Raw genomic sequence first — 19,170 nt, forward strand, 5'->3', positions numbered from 1 at the left:
TATATATATATATATATATATATATATATCTGTGCAGACTATCAGCAGCCATATCAATGCTCAGTATGCAAGCATGGTCTACTGTTGTCATTTTCATACATTTCGTACATTGACTGTAATGACATGCAGTTGATGTTGGAGTACATATGTTTAGGAACCAGAATAAAATTAAAAAAAAACATTTTTTTTTATTAAAAATGCAATTGTTTATAATAAATTACAATACAATCAGGGTTTAGATTTACCTTTAGCATACAGTCCCTCCTCCCTTCAACCTAGTATAGATTAGTAGACAGAAAAGTAGACTGACAGGTATAGTGGAAAAAACTTATATGCTAGGAGAAATGTAGGCACAAAATCATCAGACACTTTTACAAGACAAGATTCACCCTCTCTTTTTTTCCTGATGTTTACAGCCACTAAGACGAAAGCAATATTTTGGTTGTAACTGTACCATAAATAAAGAATAATAAAAGCAGCAAATAAGGTGTTAGCAAAAAAAGTTGTCTAGCCATGTGACTGTCAAAGTCACTCACTGGGTCTCCTCCAGTCACAAAGCTCTCAAAAAAGAAGGACACCATGGGCATTGGCTACACACCACTGGCCAATGTTCTTTGAATGAGTTGGACTGTTGTGTGTATAGCACAGTGGTGCATTACAGAGAGCAAAGAGGGGACTTCAAGGATCTTTGGTCTAGTGTGAGCCCCTGATGATTGCTCATATTTAAACAGTACAAAGTAAAAATTCACAAAAGTTAAATACACCCTCCTCTGCCTGTCAAAAAACACTCAATATTTTGTTATGCCACTTTTAGCTTTCATTACAGCATGCATTTGTATTGGTTATAGGAGAGTCAGACCACTGCATAAAGTTTTCTCTAGAATATCCCAAGTATTTTCAATGTTTTATCTCCCTGAACCACTAATTCACAATTTAAGCCTAATAAAATTAGACATTATTTATCTTGGTATATACCTGTACCATTAAGGAAGAAAAAAACTCAATGATGGAAAAACCCGGTCATTCAGTATATTCAAGGAGTCAACTGATTTTATTGTTTGGGCACATAATATTGCTGAATGTAGACCTAACTAGCTGAAGCTACCTCATATCATAACACTGCCCATAGAGGTTTGTGGACTTTGTTGGGCAGGCAGTGTATAATAACGCTTTATAAATTCACCATATTGTAACGGCAGGGGTACCAATTCCTCAGGCAAGTAGACACGTGCAATGGTTCTCGTCCGATAATCGGCTCTGGGCTGATATCAGACGTAAGTCTTGCGTACAGTGCCCGTCGTCCATTGTCCAGACGACCGTCCTGGTGGATCCATGGATGATAAACGAGGAACAACAAACGATCATAATACAAGTGAAGGGGAGAGAGTGCAGTGGGGTGTCGCTCTTTCATTTTCCCCCTCCCCTCTCCTTACACCATATTGGTGCTGTATGTACAGCACTCGTTCATGCATCGTGCAGTCGTTTGTCTTTGGAAAGGATTGTAAAAGATCCTTTCCAACGACAATTATTGCAAGTATGTACATAGCCTAAACCTTTCAGGTTTACAAGGTTTATGTAGATTACAGATTAACAAAATTGGGTCAATATGTAGAGAAATGTGTTCTTCCTATCTGTTACTAATGACAAATGATAAAAATAATTTTCATGCAGAAATATTGTTGTGGTTATTCAAAAATAATAAATAGGTTAAGTGAATGATATATCTGCAGATAATTAATAATATTACACAGTATTTATAAAGCACCATGATATTACGCAGCGCTTTCCAAAGTCCATAGTCAGTCACTAGTTGTCCCTCCAAGGGGCTCACAATCTAAAGTCCCTAGCTCAGTCATATGTCTTTAATACAGTCTAAGGTCAATTTTTTGGGGGAAGCCAATCAACCTAACTCCTTTTTTTTGAAATGTAGGAGGAAAGACACACAAACACAGGGAGAACCTGCTAACTACATGCAAGCTGTGTCCCGGGCAGGATTCGAACCTGGGACCCAGCGCTGCAAAGGCCAGAGTGCTAACCTCTAAGCCACCATGCTGATAGTTTAATGTATAACAAAGTGTATGAAAAAGTCTACCTCTCCCAATGTGGTACACGATAAACTTGTTTTCACTTCTAAACAATACTACAAGTTCTGAATAATTAAACTTATAGGTCGTAAACTGTAATTATCGGTTCATTCAACCATTCACAAAGCTGTGTTTTTACTATAGAATATTTCCTTCTATAATTATATTTTATGTTCATTACACAAATGCACTATGTTCCTTTTGTAATTGATTCCTATATGGTCTTCAAACCAACATTTGAGATTGGTGCGTTGTTTATTATTCAGGAAATTGCCATACTCATATTAAATCCCATGCAATATTAATTTGTTTATTGTAATCATTATATTACTGTGATCTTTCATTTTCCAGTAGGGTTTGGTACTAAAAGGCTTTCAGATTGTTAAATGGCTTTGTGAAGTGCTTCAAGTCTACAATTACAGCTAGCTGAATATGTTTATCTATTTAGTTAATATTTGAGATACATATTTCATATTCAGTTCATAAATGGGACAACTGTACTAATGGTGCATCCTATGGAAAATCACCATTTGTGTTGTTTAGTCTTTTGTGAGATGAGAAAAAGCAATGCAGAAGCAAAAACATTTGCATTGGATGTACATTTGGCAAACCAATTGTGAATTTTGACCTTTTCCAACTTCACGAGCTGTACTTCTGATCCAGGTCAGTTTCTAGCTAGGTAGGTATATCAGAACTGAAATGACAGCCCTGAAATTGGCATTTTCAAGGTATCTTTGGCCAACCCCTTTTTTTCTTCATTTTGGATAAAGTATGGAAGAGTTTAAATCCCTGTTAAGTGTATTTTTTGAGATTTCAGTGGGGGGAGACCATCATAAAGGTACACCCTTTTCATCATTATATTGGGGTACACCATTCACATGTATGATCCAGTTTTAACAATCGAGGACAGTGCTTATGGTGGGGTGAAGTAAAGTGATTCCAGTTGCAAGAGGCCATTTTAACAGAGAACTCTTCCTGTATTCTTATATGGTGAGTCTGCCTCCAACAGTGGTTCAGTTTTACACCCTACCCTAAATAAAGAAAATAAAAAAAAGTTGAAAAGTGGTTAAATAACCCCTGCAAAAAATATTGATATTGTGTTTGTAAGGACAGCATATGAAATGCTTCTCTTTATTGTTGTGCAATCTGTTTTGTTAATATATCCATGATTTCATTATATAAATTTTCCATCTTAAATTGATAACTGATGCTACTGATATAAGTAAATTTGTTGCTTGAAGAAATAAAAAAAATTAGAGAACCCTCCAGCATGTGGGGAGCCCTCACTATGATGCTCTGGGAGAATTAATAACACTCAACCCTTTTAGGTGTTTCAGAAGCCTGTACCCCATGCCTTGCCCTCATCTTTTGGCCCCTATGTCACTACAATAGTGACGTCAGGGTCAGAGGGAGGAACCATGGTGTGTTGTGGGGTCCAGGAATATGGCACTCCTGTGTTGGAGAGTCTTCACGCCACAATACATCCGTGATGGACGGTGCAGGCAGCAGAAGTGAGTATCTCCTCTACACGGGGCACATGTTGTAATATTTTTATTTCTATGCTCAACTTTTGTAGATTGCTGTAAGGCTCAGGTATAAATAGGTTCTTAGAGACTAGCCTAATCCCGGAACTGGGCCAGATCTGTGGGAAGAATCCCCCCTTATGATGACCTTCCTCCCTACTAAAGTTGTTTTCATACTTTCAACCATCAGTAGTAAGCATGATTGTGTAAAAAAGGGCTACAGCTGAGGATGTAATCCCTGCTATATGAAAAAGGAAGAGTGCTATTTTTACATATCTGGAGGATGAAAACAAGAGCTATGGTAGCAGGTAAGTAGTTCAGTCCAGGGCACCCTTTAGGAATCCCTGGACATTCTATATGCTGTGCTTCTATTCCCCCTGGGCTATTCTGCACACAGGTTACAGCATCATTCTCATCTGTGAATTCTGCACAGGCACTCCGGCTCCGGTGACCTGTTGTTATAAAGTGTAATGAGCTCGCTGCAGCTACAGGAGCTTTGCTTTCCCAGCAGATTAAATAACAGCTAGTCAGTGGTGTCACAAAAATGCTGTATTGCAGGACGTGGTCACCTAATCAGCAGCCTTTGATGACATTGGGTAACTTTGGCTGTGAAGTCTCATGTATACACACTGTAACCTGCCCCTGATAATACCCATGGGCAAAGCATGGGCAAATCCCAAAAGCGACATTGCTGGCAGTAAAGCTGGGTGACATTGTGCGCTGGATGCGGGCGCTCCCAGCCTGACTGGCCATGCTCTTGTTGTGAAAGCGATCCACGGTTGTTGGCTCAGCCAGCCTCTTCCTCCCTCTATTGAGATGCTATTTTTAGCAAATCCTACTCGTGTCGCCACGGGCTGTGATCACATCTTTCTCTCCCTGTTTCTGCCTCCCTCCCATCCTCAGCCATCCTTTCCCTCTCTGTCTGCAGATTTGAAAACATCACTGACAGCGCTCCCCGGCAACTCAGCACTCATGTAACCTGCGCTGGCAGCGGCCGCAGCCTCAACTTTCTTCTGCTTTGTGCTGTACGCTCCCTGGCAGCCCCCCTCCTGAGGATGGATCATCTGGATGAGCGACAAACTTCTCAGAGCAGCTACTGAAATAGCAGCAAGGTAAGTGGACTTGTACATCAAACAACCCACCGGTCAGTAGTCTGCAGTTTGGGAACGACCGGTGACGGCCAATACTGCCTTCATCAGCATCACTGGATCACTGCACTGCTGCTGATCCAGATGCAGATGGAACTTTGGGCCAAGTCAGTGCCGGTTTGGCCATAAGTCTTATTTTGTTTGTATTTTTATGAAAAATTATCATTTCTTTACCATTTACTAGTAAGTTGTCACTCCCTAGATCAGTGTTTATCAACCAGAGTTCTGTGGAGCCCAGAAGTTTCCAGGGGTTCTTTGAGCAATTTGTGCATTTAGGGTCAGTTTCCACTGACGCCAATGAGGTTTTTGGCTATCCTAAAGAGTGACATCCTTCCACCGGCCAGCAATGTAAGAGGCATTCTTGCTGGCCATCACACTAATGTACTGTGAGCTGCGGATATAGTAATTATAGGAGGGGTTCCCTGAAGGCCTGAAAGTTATTTCAAGGGTTCCCCCCATGTTAAAAAGGTCAAGAAACACTGTCCTAGATGATCGCTTTCAGACAGTTGTGTCTGATTGATTTGTATAAAAGTGGACTGATGTTTTGGAAACTTTGACTGCATTAAGGTATTCCCTTGAATCAACTGATCAATTCTTATCTGACAGCTTTTTATTTTAGTTTGCTACCCCCCCCCCCCCTAAAACATTTTGAACCCTAAATGTAATTGGATTTATCGCTGTTAGTTTTTTGGGCTGCACTGAATGATCATTTCATATGATTGAATAGATTGCAGTAAACATTGGGGTATGTATAGGCAGAAAAAACATGTGTTTATGAGCTCCATACAAGTTTTATATATTGATCTCAATGTTAAACAAGCAACTTATATATAATAATGAACACTAGGAATTTAGATATGATAACTGAGTGAATATTTGATATGATTACCCTATTTTCATATGTTATGCTGAATATGCTGGTCCAGACCAAGCATATTCATATATATATATATATATGTTTGGTTGGAGTTCCTCTTTAAGGTGCAATCTTTGGACCTGATTCTGGCTTCATTACAAGGAGATCTCTATCAAATATGAGGGATAGGAGATCCATTGTTTTCACAGGCTGCATGCTTGTTTCAGTTTTGTAACTGTTCCCCTGCAGCCCCTAATATTTAGAGAAAAGTTCTAACCCCCCCCCCCCATTATTCTCATATACAGTATAAACCTGATGAAAATCCTTCACTTGTCAATAAATGAGTCCCATAAGTGTGTGAGCTGCAGGTCCTTCACCAGCATGAGTCCTAATGGAGTACAATTGTAAATGGTCTACACTAGAGATCCTTCAAATCATCAATATCCTGGTATTATCTGGCCGTTCTACATTAGAGATAATGAATGTGTTATCATTTGGACAACACCGCTAATTAAAATCAATACATATGTAATAAATGGTCATGCAGCAACATGTGACTTTATTGAAGTACAATGCAAGTATCAAGTTATTTCCCCAAATAATGTTAATGTTCAACTATATTCATTGTGAAGGCTGCTGGTTTGAATAGCAGTGTGCAGTATTGAGGCACAGAAACTCAGCTCCATGAATCTGTCTTTAAATACAAGGCACTGAAACACCTTATTTTGCACTGCTGAATATTCTGTAGCAGCCGAATTAGAGAGCTTTTCAGTCTGCTCTATAGCATTTTGAGCTTTTCTTCTCCTAAACTAGCTGCAGGCTTTAGAACAAGTCCCAACCACCTTGGAATCATTGGTATAAGCAATCACTCAGTGACTGCATGTGCCCAGTGAATACATGTTATAGGAAATATGTTGTCATTAGTGAGTTATTATAATAAAAATGAACTGCAGACACATTTACAAATATTTAAAGCAGTAAATAAAAAAGTAAATTTAAATGAAGCTCTCATAAGTACCTAACACTGGCTTTGTATTATCCTGAGATACAAATAAAACTGCTGATAGGAATATGGGTAGAGGGATGACAGCATCAGTCCACTAGTGCTTGCATATTGTCCAATCACCAGCTGCGAACAAGGAAGTGACTAGGTGGTAATGTAATAGCAGTGACAAAGGTCAGGTCACCATCCTCACTATGTTGTCTAGCAGGGCTCTGTAATTCTTAGGGCTGGCTGGACAGAAACAACATTCTCTGGCAGGTATAAAATGACCCATTTGCTATTATTATGCATGAATATTAATTTAATTAATTTTTATATATATATATATATATATATATATATATATATATATATATATTAATAATGAACACTAGGAATTTAGATATGATAACTGAGTGAATATTTGATATGATTACCCTATTTTCATATGTTATGCTGAATATGCTGGTCCAGACCAAGCATATTCATATATATATATATATATGTTTGGTTGGAGTTCCTCTTTAAGGTGCAATCTTTGGACCTGATTCTGGCTTCATTACAAGGAGATCTCTATCAAATATGAGGGATAGGAGATCCATTGTTTTCACAGGCTGCATGCTTGTTTCAGTTTTGTAACTAATGCCCATGAACTTGCATAAGTGCAAACAAGTCATCAGTGGCGGTTTCCACTTTAATGTCTGTGGAGAATAGAGGAGAACTGCCAGACACTGTTGGTGCCTATCTTATCCCAGGAGAGAGAACAGCATTTGGCCAATATCTATTCAACCAAAGAGTGATTCCCCTGAGTAGAGAAAAGCAGAGATTGTATCTGCTAACCACACAGGTTGGGCAGTGATCCTGGCTAAATAAAAGAATAGGATTGGTTGGGTTAACATGTCCCGTGCCTCTATTCTAGGACTAATTGTCAGGTCTGCCTCCTCATATTTGAGGAGTTTGGAGCTAAAGGATTAATAATTATTTACCATTCCCTGGAATTACATTCTGGTTCACCGGTTCACAAAAAAACAAATCAGCGTTCAGGTCAAAGGAAGGCAGCAGTAAGTGATATGTGATCACATATAATTAAATCTTCCACTGGGGTGCCACAATGGGACTGGTAGGTAGGAAACAGGTGGAGCCTTTTCCCTTGAATGTATAATTCCTGTTATTATCTTGTTCATATAAAATAACTAGGTGCCGAGAAGGCTGTTGGTGTTTTTGGCTTCCAGCTATATTTGACATGTACTTTATTAAAAATAATATCATATGTAATCCTGGGGAATTATTGGGTTTAGCAACACAAAGCAAAACAAGTTTGAAAAATAAGGCAGAGCCATGTCTGTGATGGAGCTTGGTTACATGTTGTGCTGTTAAGTGTTCTGTGTCGATTCATCGCAGCATTTATATTGATTATTACAATGGATGCCATGATCCCTATAAGAAACCTATTTACCATACATGATTGCTTAGGGGATTGGCAATGTGGGTTTAGGAAATGTTTTCAGCAACATGCTTTAAGTGTAACTTTCTAATGAACTTTAAAGGTTCAAGGGAAAACTGGGTGGTTTGCGGCTTTGAGGCACATAGTGTTGCTGTGCACTTGGGAGAGGCAACCTCACTGCAGGTATCCAGATTTGCACACAGCTCTGCCCATGCCGCAAATCTTACAACACCAACCACTTGTTTAAATGTGACTTGTCACCCTTGGGAACTGCACCATGATCTGCTGCAGCCACAACCACAGTTGCTTACTAATGGCTGCTTACTAATGGCCTGCAATGGCTCTTAAAGGGAATTACTCTTATTGTACCAATCCCATCCTCCTCATTTCCAGCCCCCTTCCATTCCTATATATTTACATGTGCCTAATCCAGCTGGCCCCAACAGTGCACAGCAGCCACTTGTAACCTTCATTCAAACCTATAGAAATTACATACTCTATGCTTCGGAGGTCCTGCTCATTTATAAAAGACTAAAGGGAGCTAAATGGGTTGAGGGGTAAAGGTTGGTAAAATAAATATAACTGCACTGAACAGAGAGGAGCCAGGAGCAAAAAATAACTCTGCAGCACTCCTTACTGTACAGAAATGTTCTCCACCCCAAATACTTAAAATGTACCCAAACTTTGGATGTCTTTTTCAAGTTAAAAGGTATTTTGTATGTTTTTCTCTGAAGCATGGTATGCTACATAGTTCTTTGTTTCTGTGAAGTGCCATATCTGAGATATTCCCATTTTCTGCTTGTGGACATGATGCCAGTCTAACAGTAGGAGATGTAAAATGAAAGGAATAGAACTTCATAGAGACACAGCAAGTGTATGTCTTCGCTAAAGCATTGGCTACATACCTTGTATCTGATAAGTCCCATTGCGGAGATATTTCCCTTCCTGCCTGTAGACCAGGGGTGTCAAACCTAGGCCCGCTGGCCAAATCTGGCCTGCACTGCAATTATATTTGGCCCACGAGAAAATACCAAATGTCCACTAGAGCTGGCCCGCCGGTGGACAGTGCATGCACCGCTAATACAAATACCAGAATGCTCTGCTGGCATGTCAATCAGGACCCAGAAACGCCCCCTCCTCTGTTGACATTCTTTAGCGACCTTCCTCAATTCAAATGTTTCATTTTGGCCCACTGTGTATTTCAGTTTGACACTCCTGCTGTAGATTGTCATCATATGACAGACACAATAAAGGTATGTAGGTAGTCCGCTTTATATAAGAACATAAACATACCTTGTATTTAGAACGCACATCCAGAGTTCAGATGCGCGTCAAACCCCAACTTCCTGAAAACTTAACACCTAACTTAACTCCTCCAGTCTTAGGACTACCACTTGCATTATTGTTACCAGCAACGATGGGGTGAGCTGGGCTTTATGTAAAATTACTCAGATGTAAAAAACTGAGATATAAATATGGATGTATTCCAGTGGCCATCGAAGATTTATGGAAAATTGCAGCATCTGTAGCCTGTCTACTTTGGCAAGCCCATATTGCCTCTATGAGCCTGATTTATTAAAGCTCTACAAGACTGGAGAGGATACACTTTCATTAGTGAAACTGGGTGATCCAGCAAACCTGGTCCAGGATTCAAAACATTTGCTAGCAAATGAATTTAAAGAAATACATTCCAGGTTATCTGGATCACCCAGCTTCTCTGATGAAAGTGTATCCTCCCCAGCTTTGGTTTGTTTTATTAAATCAGGCCCTATGTCTTCTTTAAACTGGTTGGTCCATTATATTCTGAGCAGTTTTTGATGGCTACCAGTATTTTATTTGGGTGACAGGTACACTTTACATGTTACATTGGTTTATTATGTAATATGGGTAAAAATACATAAAATACTATACCTTTCTGAACAGATTTACCCCCATGTTGTAGCTCTCAAGCTGTGAGGGGCGACCTAAAGTCAAATCTGTTTTCCAAATGTTTACCATTATGGTATGTACAATATTATCAATTGTCTGTCATGTTGCAATTCTATATACTCATAAAACATTTGTATCTGAGATATTTATAAAATATTGCAAAGGCTTTGAACACAGTGGAAGCAGAATACTGCACTTGTTGCTTGTTCCAGACATGTTATTACAATATACTGCACTTGGTACAGATACTGGCATTGAGGTGGATGGCTCTATACAGAAGAGCGTTTTCATAGCATTTGCTTTGTCCTGAAATGATCGTGGGCAGCATTTTCTGTTGGCAATGATGTTGCAGACAGTGTTACTTTGCATTGTCCAGAGTTTGCATGCATCTATGTATATATACACTTTTAGCGTTAAATCTAAAAGAAAATAGTTCTTTTTGACTGCTGATTCATTCTTCATTTCCTTGGTCTTCAACTTGTTTTCTAATCCTTACTTTAAAAACAGCAGTTTTGATAATTTTTCATCCTCCGGATTGAGTTGCTTTTCAGAAATCATTAGAAAAAAAAATAGATGCAAAATGATTGAACAGAAATGCATGTTTTATTTCTGATCAGCTTCCAAATGGCAATGCAGTGAGCAGAGGGACTGACTGCTCTCACTTCCTTTAAATGGCAGTTAAACCAGTTGAACCTTGTATATACAAAATTGATCTATAGAATAATCATGCAATAAATAATATTCCGCCCCATCATCTGACTTCATACCATTTGAGAAGACATAAATGTGTCAGACTAGAATGTGTCATAGATACATTTCCTGTAAGGCCTTTGTTGAGCACCAGTACTCGCCAGGCACCACATTGCAGTTTTTATCTGTAGCAAGCCCCCACTCATCCTCAGGAGATTGAGTGCATTTCCCAGCACACTGTTTCCCCCATAGTGCGCAAGGGATGTGTCTGGGGAAGGGCTGGCAAAGGATCGGGAGCCCACAGATAAACCAGTTCTTACAAAGGCAAATCCAGAAAACAAGCCAAAGGTCCTACATGGGCAATCGGTCCACCAGAGGACATACTAAGGGAGAACACAAAGCAGACTCAGGGTCACAGGCAAAGGTCCAGGCAGCATACAATCAAATGGGCAAGAACAGGCATGGGTCAGCAACAATAAATAAATCAAAACTCACACTAGCAGTAGATCAACAGGTACAGATCACTGGGAGCAGAGATGCTATAAAGCCCTTGCAGCCAATGGCAGTGCAGGACTGAGATCAGGAAACACTCTGCTCATTAGTCTCAGCACAACTCTAAATCCCCTTCAGCTGCACACAGTCTCAGAGCAGGGGATGCTGAGAGACAATTCACAGCCAAAGGGAAACCGGGGATGCCACAGGCACAGACAGCTATTTGCCTGCACTTCCCTGTTGCTGCAAGTGACACCAATGAAGAAACTAAACAGGGCACACTGTCTTGCGGTGGCCTACAGCATGGGATCACTGGCCAGATAATTGTTTCCTAACAGTTCCATAGTAAAAGTTTTCAGTTACCCTCAACAGTTTAGTTTATAGTAGATGTTCACAAGTTAAGTTCTTCATACACTGCTTGAGAGCTTTTTTGGTGATATATCTTTGATTATTTTATTATATACTATGGATAATGTAAGAATGGCTGCTGAAACAAGGAAGCCAGAAATGATGGCAGTCAGTTAAGACTGTTGGCGTAAGACCTAAAAAAAAGGTAGAGTGGTCCTTTACAAAATATGAATTTACGTGTCATAGATGGCTTAATGGTTAGCATGCTTACCTCTGCAGTTATGGGTCTATGGTTCAATGCTGGCTAGGACACTTTCTGAAGAAGCTTACATGTTCCCCCTATGTTTGTTTGGGTTTCCTCTGGGCACTCCAAGTTCCACATTTCCAAAAGCATGAATTTAAATTAATTGGCTCCCCCAGAAATTGTCCTTGATACATGTGGGGAAAAAAGCAGCACAACCAAAGTATGGAGCTGGTCACAATATGAAAGGATAATATTAAATGATAAAAAAACATTTATAAATCTGTTGTTTGATGCTGCTCCCCATGTTTAGTATTTGGCTTGGTTAGGCTAGAACAAGAAAAAAGTATTTGCAACATGTGCTTTTTTTTGGTGGGGTTTTTGAGGCACTCCCAATCTCTGAGTCTTTATACACACAGTTTAAAATTGATCAATTATATTTATTCCAAATTATCAATAAAAACAACCATGTTGGCAACACACATCAGAACATGATTTTTATAAAACAAACTTTTTTTTAGTATACAGACTTTCTTTATGACTATTCTCTTTCATAAAGACAAGGTTGTGCTTTTGACGCGTTTCGCCTTTTACAGCTTCATCAGAAGAACAAATATTAGCTCTTCGTATATGATTCTAAATACAGATAAATACAATTTTAAATCAATTTATCACATAAGTTAGCTGCTCCATATAGTTGAACTAGGCTAGACTCGGCAAACAGGACAAGAACTATGAGACTAAAGTTGCCACCCCCGAATCAAGGTAAATCATCGGACAAAATAAGATAAATAAAGTTAAAGATATATTTATAACAATAATATTTTAAAATCTGGTACTTTGGATTTCAGTAATAAGACAATCGTTTAAAATGAATTCTGAAGTAGAAGTAGAAATGTGGTACAAAAAAGGGTCTGTATCCTTCCACAAGAGGGACTAATTTACCTTAGTTTGTAATCGACAAAGTAAGGTAAATTGGGTTACTATGGAAACTACATATCATTTTCTGGTTTGTTTGATATGTAATTTCATTGCAATTTTTTTCCTGTGCTCTGTGTTTTTTGTTGTATAAAATTAGACATACATAGCTGACGCAACAGAATGCATACCGATGGCCCACTTTATTACCTATCTCATATAAAACATTAACATATACAGTATGTAACTCAGCATAAACAAAAAAGTGTTGCAGAAGGTATTTGTGAATGTAGTTTGCTTGTTTTTTCGATTTTTCTTGATTATTACCTGGAGATCCTGCCTGTTACAGCACTGATTACTGTGCTACCTGAAACAGGATGATAACATTGACCCACTGGCTAGTAATGCAGCAACCCTGCTCTGCACACTTTGGAGTGGGACTACAGAATGGCAGTGTCCCCATGGTCACCTTGTACTCCGTAGTCTGACTGTAACCAGCACATACCAGCCTACCATCATCCACAGAATCTCAGGAGGGGTGGGAAAGCTGATCAGAAAAAAAGCTTTCTGGAAGTGAAAATGATAAACCCTACAGTATATCCTAAAGCAGAACCAAACCCAGGCCAACTCACCTGTCCATGTTCCAGCGACAAGGGTAAGCGCCATCTTGCTTCTCTTCTTCCTCTTCCAGACGATCTTAGGCGATCGTGATTGGCTGTGCCATGATGATATAAGTCGGGAGTCTACTTTTCAAGCTTTATGTATTTAGCATCATAAAAAAAAAATTACCAACCAAAAGTTTCTTTTTTAACTCTTAATTTATATTGTCTGGCTGTGATTTATACAGCAGTAGTCTTCTCTTGGACTCTACAGGGACCTGTTCTCTGGGGTATCAGCAGGCTGGATTTCTCCCTAAAGACTTTGGATCATTCAGCAGCCTTTTTGCTTCTCCAGTACACTTCAGGAAGAAAACTCCAGATCTCAGCTAACTCATGGTCAAGGAATCAGTCTGTTTCACCTTGCACATTGGATTATAATGACAAATTCAATACTCTGGTATGAAATGTAATTCCATATTCTAGAAAAATAGAAAACAGGCTCATTGAGTCAGGCTAGTTGTTTTATATAAAAAATATTAGTCAATAAACAAAAAACATTTGCAACATTTACAGAAGCTAATTATTTCATAGGCATATTGCGGTAATCTTCGGGGAGATGATTTCCTGTGTACACCTGACTTCCTATCTGATGAAACCTGCTGTGTGTTTCTGAGAAGTAAAACCGAGCTAGAATGAAATATCTCAGCATTATTGTACTAGGTACATGCTTTGCCATTATTCCAATGCAACAGACTAAATGAAAGTGTATATAAAACCATCTATACTCTGTATCAGTCCCTTCCTGCCATCAGATTTTTATATTAGCATTCTGGTGCCATCTGCACTCTATATCAGCATTACTGTGCCATCTGCACTCTATAAATGCACTCTTGTGTATTCAGCATGCCATCAGTACTTAGGTTTTCTTTGTGTCCCACTTCAAATTTCTACAAATACCTGTTAATCTTGCCAGTAAAGTCCCCCTAATGTAGTTTCCAGGGATAGGGTGGCAACACTGCTGCATAGCTCCTAAATTTAGAGTTGTCATTTCTATATGGGTGCCATCAGCACTCTATATCGGTTCTCAGGTGCCATCTGCACACTATATGAGCAGTTGTGTGCCATGAGCACTCTATACCAGCACGTTGGTACCATCTGCTCTTTGGTCCAATTTGCACCCCATATCAGCACTTTTTATGCCATCAAAACACTATATCACCATCATCAATGGTTAAATCTTTTTTTCTGCTGTCTATGTGTCATTACAGAAATTTACTTTCACTTCCTCTTCTACAGACACCAATGTCTTTAAAGTTAGGTGATATTCCCTTTCCATTTCTTAGACAGTTGTCACCAGAACAGTGTTCTCTATTGGAAGACATCCCCTAATCTTCTCTTCCAATTATGCTCTAATTTTGGAGTTCTTATCACTTTGTGTACCAGGGACAGCGGTCATCAAGACCTGAAACTTTAATTCTTCCACATTCTAGTTTAGTTTTACATACACTTTAAAAGGTATATAAACTCTAACACTAAACTTTGATGGATGAACCAAATGGTAACTTCTCAATACATTAAATACAGTAACTGCCTTTACTATAGGTCAGAAATTGGCAGGATGATCAGAAAAAGATAATGGAAACAAAAATCTTGTAAAAGAAAACTATTGTATCTGCTACATCTGATAACTGGTATGTTGCATTATACAGTATAACATTTTTGTCCTCGGGTTTGCATATGCAGAGTATTGTTCTTCACTTGACTACTGGCATAAATGGTAAAGGGATACAATGATGCGGTACAGTTTGGATGAGAAATTGTAATCAGCTATTAAGCTACTGTATATCTTCATATACAGTAACTCATCTCAAATTATTTTACAGTTTGAGAAAAGTTCTGCCATATAATTTAGTTTTGGATAGAATAGGGAAAAATCTGAATCCTTGTCAGCATTTAGCTGTTTCTGGGTTTCAGACACAGACAGAATTTTTATTTCTGTCTACCTCTCCTCCAATAGGCAAGCATGATTTGTTAGGTTCTCAGTATTCTGCAATGCAGTAAATATTTGATTGGCTTACAGAACTGCCAAATGCTGATATGCAGAGGAATCTTAGCACAAAGACAATGCGAAGTACTATTCAAAAACTACATTTCATTTTGTTCTAATGAATACATTAGTATATTAAATGGGGTTCTTTTATATCTACCTATACTAACAACGTCACATTGAAATAAAAGACGATTTATATTGTGCTGCAGTTGAAGGATTTTAAGAATTAAAAGTGTATTACAAACAAAAGTAAAAAGAGAAATGAATGCATGATTCGTTTGCAGCCTTTGAAGACTGGAGTTGAGAAACGATTGTATAGGCAATCAGTTAGAAAGTAGTTTCAGTTGTCATTTACCTTGTGTATACTGATGTTTTTTGTATATAGCATGGATTCTTTTACATAACCAACATCAGTGTAATAAACTTTATTTATTAGTTATTTAAACATAATTACATTTATGAGAGTTTTAGTTTTTAATTGATAAGTGACAGTCTATAGTGTTCAGTAAATTGACAGAGCCCATTTTCTTCTCAATCAAGCAATCAATTTCCTGATGAGTTTCCTTGTTGCTGGCCAAGGTGCTGAACTGATGCCAAACAGCTACTGTTTCCACTCACTTGCAAAGTGCCATCTTCTTCTGTACAGCACTGTACTCTAAATTAGATTTTGCTGAGTGTTGCAGCTGTATAATCTCAAAGTTTTGTTGGTTAATTTTTTTCTTTTAATTGCACAGAACAAGTTTTCCAAAATGACTATGCAGTCCAGTAGGCATCAGAGTACGACCACTCTATCTAGTATTGCAAATGTATGTGAGGATGCCTGTGATTTAGGTTGCGGTTCTTACTCACATATATCAATATAGGGTAGGTACACATGTGCAATAATTATCGTTTGAAAACGAACGATCCACGATTATTCTGGATAATTTTGAACGATCATTTCTGCACAATTCTGTACATGGTGTAACGATAAGATTGTTCAAATATAAACTACCAATAATGTACACATTAGGAACGTTAGTTTGAACAATTGTTCGCACGATCGTTCAAACAATGCACGATCACTGAACAACTGTACACACAATAGAATATGAATGATCGTCGCCCAATCAGATCCGCCGGAATGGTCGTTCGTTTCCAGCGAGATTCCTCATTCGTCAGCGTCGTTGACCAGTCGTTGTGCACTTTTTTTTTTTAACAATTATCAAACAATTTTTTGTGGATCATTTGTTTCCAAAGACAGTTATTGCACGTGTGTAGAGCACTGGGATAGCAGAGCAAAATAAGATAAAAATAATACCATATAGAAGTACAGAACTATAAAGTAAGAAACGATGTGTAAGACATCAGTTGGGCTTAACGTTTACCTTGAAACTCTTTTTAAGCCAACCTCTACACTTAGAACTGAATTAACACCTTGTTGGTTAAACAGAAGCTCTAAATCATTGCAGGGCACTTCACTATATTCTACATGTCAGTACATACATTTAATTAAGGCAGCAATAACAAAAATTTTTTTGTTATATGAGATGTTTCTCCATCCCACCCTTCTGTTTTTGAAGCTTAGCTTTTTTTTAAGTTATTCAAAATTGTATTTTCATTTTTGACATGTATTATTTTGGGGAACACATGTTAAACAGACTACACATTTCATCGCTCAGACAGCATATGTCTCCCTATCTGCTGTAAATCTAACAGTCCCAGTTCAAGTCTTGAAATATGTTCGAACATGTCTAACAAATTTCCTACAGCTTGCTATTTTTTCTTAAAACTCCAATTTTCATTGCTTGCCTTAGTGATTAAGTTATTATAGCTAATTATTGTGTCACAGGGAACTCCGTTTTTTCCTCTTCTCAATGTAAAATTTCTTTTGACTGCAGCAAAATAGTGGAGTAATTAGCCTTTTTAAATATGTATATGAGTCCGCAGGGAAGAGGTTGCATGGCAAGAGAGCTGATTCCATTTCTTTATAATTATCTACATTTAACCGGTACAGTGGAAATATAAAAAAAAAACAAAAAAACAAAAAAACAAATAAATAGAAACAGTGCAACAGTTAGCTGTTTATATACCACCCTTGAATTAAATAATACTATAGCTAATATTTATTACTTGTATTTAAGTTGATTAGCATGCTACAGTTGCTTAGCTGCCACACATTAAAAGCTGAACTCCAGGAAGGTACAAAATGACTCCTATAATGGTATTTAGTTTTATAGGATTTAGGAGCAAAATGTATTTAGTTTTTTGCCCATTCAAAGAAAAAAGGGCTGATAGTCACAGGGGGTCTGTACCCTGCATAAATCTAAGAATACACTATGTGTGTTTGTGTCAGCAAAAATTTACCACCGTGAATTAGCTTATATTGAATAGATTTTAGCAAAAATTTGATTGACGATCAAATGGAATGCTGCAATCTGTTTACAGCTTGATGAGATGCGAAGCTATGCATTCATCGATTCTGCACACACTTAATTAATATAAAGTAATGTTTCAGATAGTTGAAGTTGAAGCAGAAGTTGAGCTGATTAATTAATAAATTCTAATAACCAAAAATTCACAATAGTCTTGTTACTAATGGAAATCTTGGGCTGTAAGCTTGGGGAGCATTGTGTACACAGCAGCCAGTCGCTCCCCTCTTAGGGACCTTACGGGTAAACCCTAATTCAGCTTTGGCTATTCCAGAGCTGAACATTTGTCTCAGTTCAGCCGAATGGCAGTCAAACCAAAGAGAGGCAACCTGATTGACAATAATTTTCTTTTAGTTGCTTTGTTCTTAACTCTTCTTTTGCAAAGTAACAACAGACAGTTATCTTTTGACAATCCTTGCTTCAGTAAGAACCAATGATAATATTAATTCTGACAATATAGTGAAGAAGGTAAGGGGATATAGTAAGAAATCTATTGGTCTGGTATTGTACAACAAGTCAAAACCCCTGATATAGAATGTAAAAAGCTGTTGGAGAGCCCTGTCACCTAAGTAGTTTGTGGCTGTACAGTGGTTTTTGAATTGTGCTTTGATGATATCATGCAAAATATCCCTTTTTATCTAGTTATATATGTAGGTAAGGTTGTAATTAGATTTTATCCTGCCCTAGACACAACTTAATGATGACACCCAGTTGTACAGACACTAAAACATGCAGATAATAACACAGGTCAACATGTCATTTTCATCAGATAAAATTTTATGTTGGCTTTGCAGTATTTTTGATGTGGATTTCAAATCTGTGTTCAGTTTTTCAATAGCACATTTAGTTTTTGCAATGCAGCTAATTATATATTGTGTGAAATACTAACTGCAATTGATTTCATTTGTCATCATGCCTAGAAATTGCCCTAATGATCCAGACAGTTTCTGTTACGTGTGTGGTTCATTCACAACGAAAGCACAACTTCGCCAAATTACCACAGAACTTAAAAAGATATACAAATTATATTTCTGCTATCCACTTGGTGACCAGGATGAATCTTGGGCTCCACATGTCATCTGTACCAGTTGTTCCAATGGACTGCATGACTGGTTTAATCGGCGTAAAGCAGCAATGCCATTTGCAATCCTGATGGTGTGGAGAGAAATGGGAGACCATCTAATCGACTGCTATTTTTGCCACGTCAACAAAAGTGGATTCTCAGGCAAAACTAAGCACAAAATTGTATATCCCAGCCGCGATTCTGCAATTAGGCCTGTTCCCCATGATGATTCATTGCCAGTTCCAGTACTGCCACATAATGGACTTGCTTCTGTAGAAGGTAATGAGGAATGCGCTGGAGTTGCAGCCAGTTACAACCCCAAATCATCTGATCCTGACTACTTGGCCGAGGAAGATTCAGAACCAGAGACCTTTACACAAGCAGAGCTGAAT

At 38.2% G+C, this 19,170-nt stretch overlaps 1 protein-coding gene across 1 annotated transcript in view; it reads left to right on the top strand.

Annotated features, from left to right (window-relative positions):
• The first annotated feature begins 4,306 nt into the window (after positions 1-4,306).
• HDAC9 (histone deacetylase 9) overlaps positions 4,307-19,170 on the top strand; it is a 322,976-nt gene continuing 308,112 nt past the window's right edge. The window contains exon 1 of the mRNA XM_072412536.1: positions 4,307-4,719. The gene's annotated coding sequence lies outside the window, so the exon portion shown is untranslated. The remainder of the gene's footprint in view (positions 4,720-19,170) is intronic.

Source organism: Pyxicephalus adspersus, chromosome 5, assembly GCF_032062135.1.
Source record: "Pyxicephalus adspersus chromosome 5, UCB_Pads_2.0, whole genome shotgun sequence".
NCBI lineage: Eukaryota > Metazoa > Chordata > Amphibia > Anura > Pyxicephalidae > Pyxicephalus > Pyxicephalus adspersus.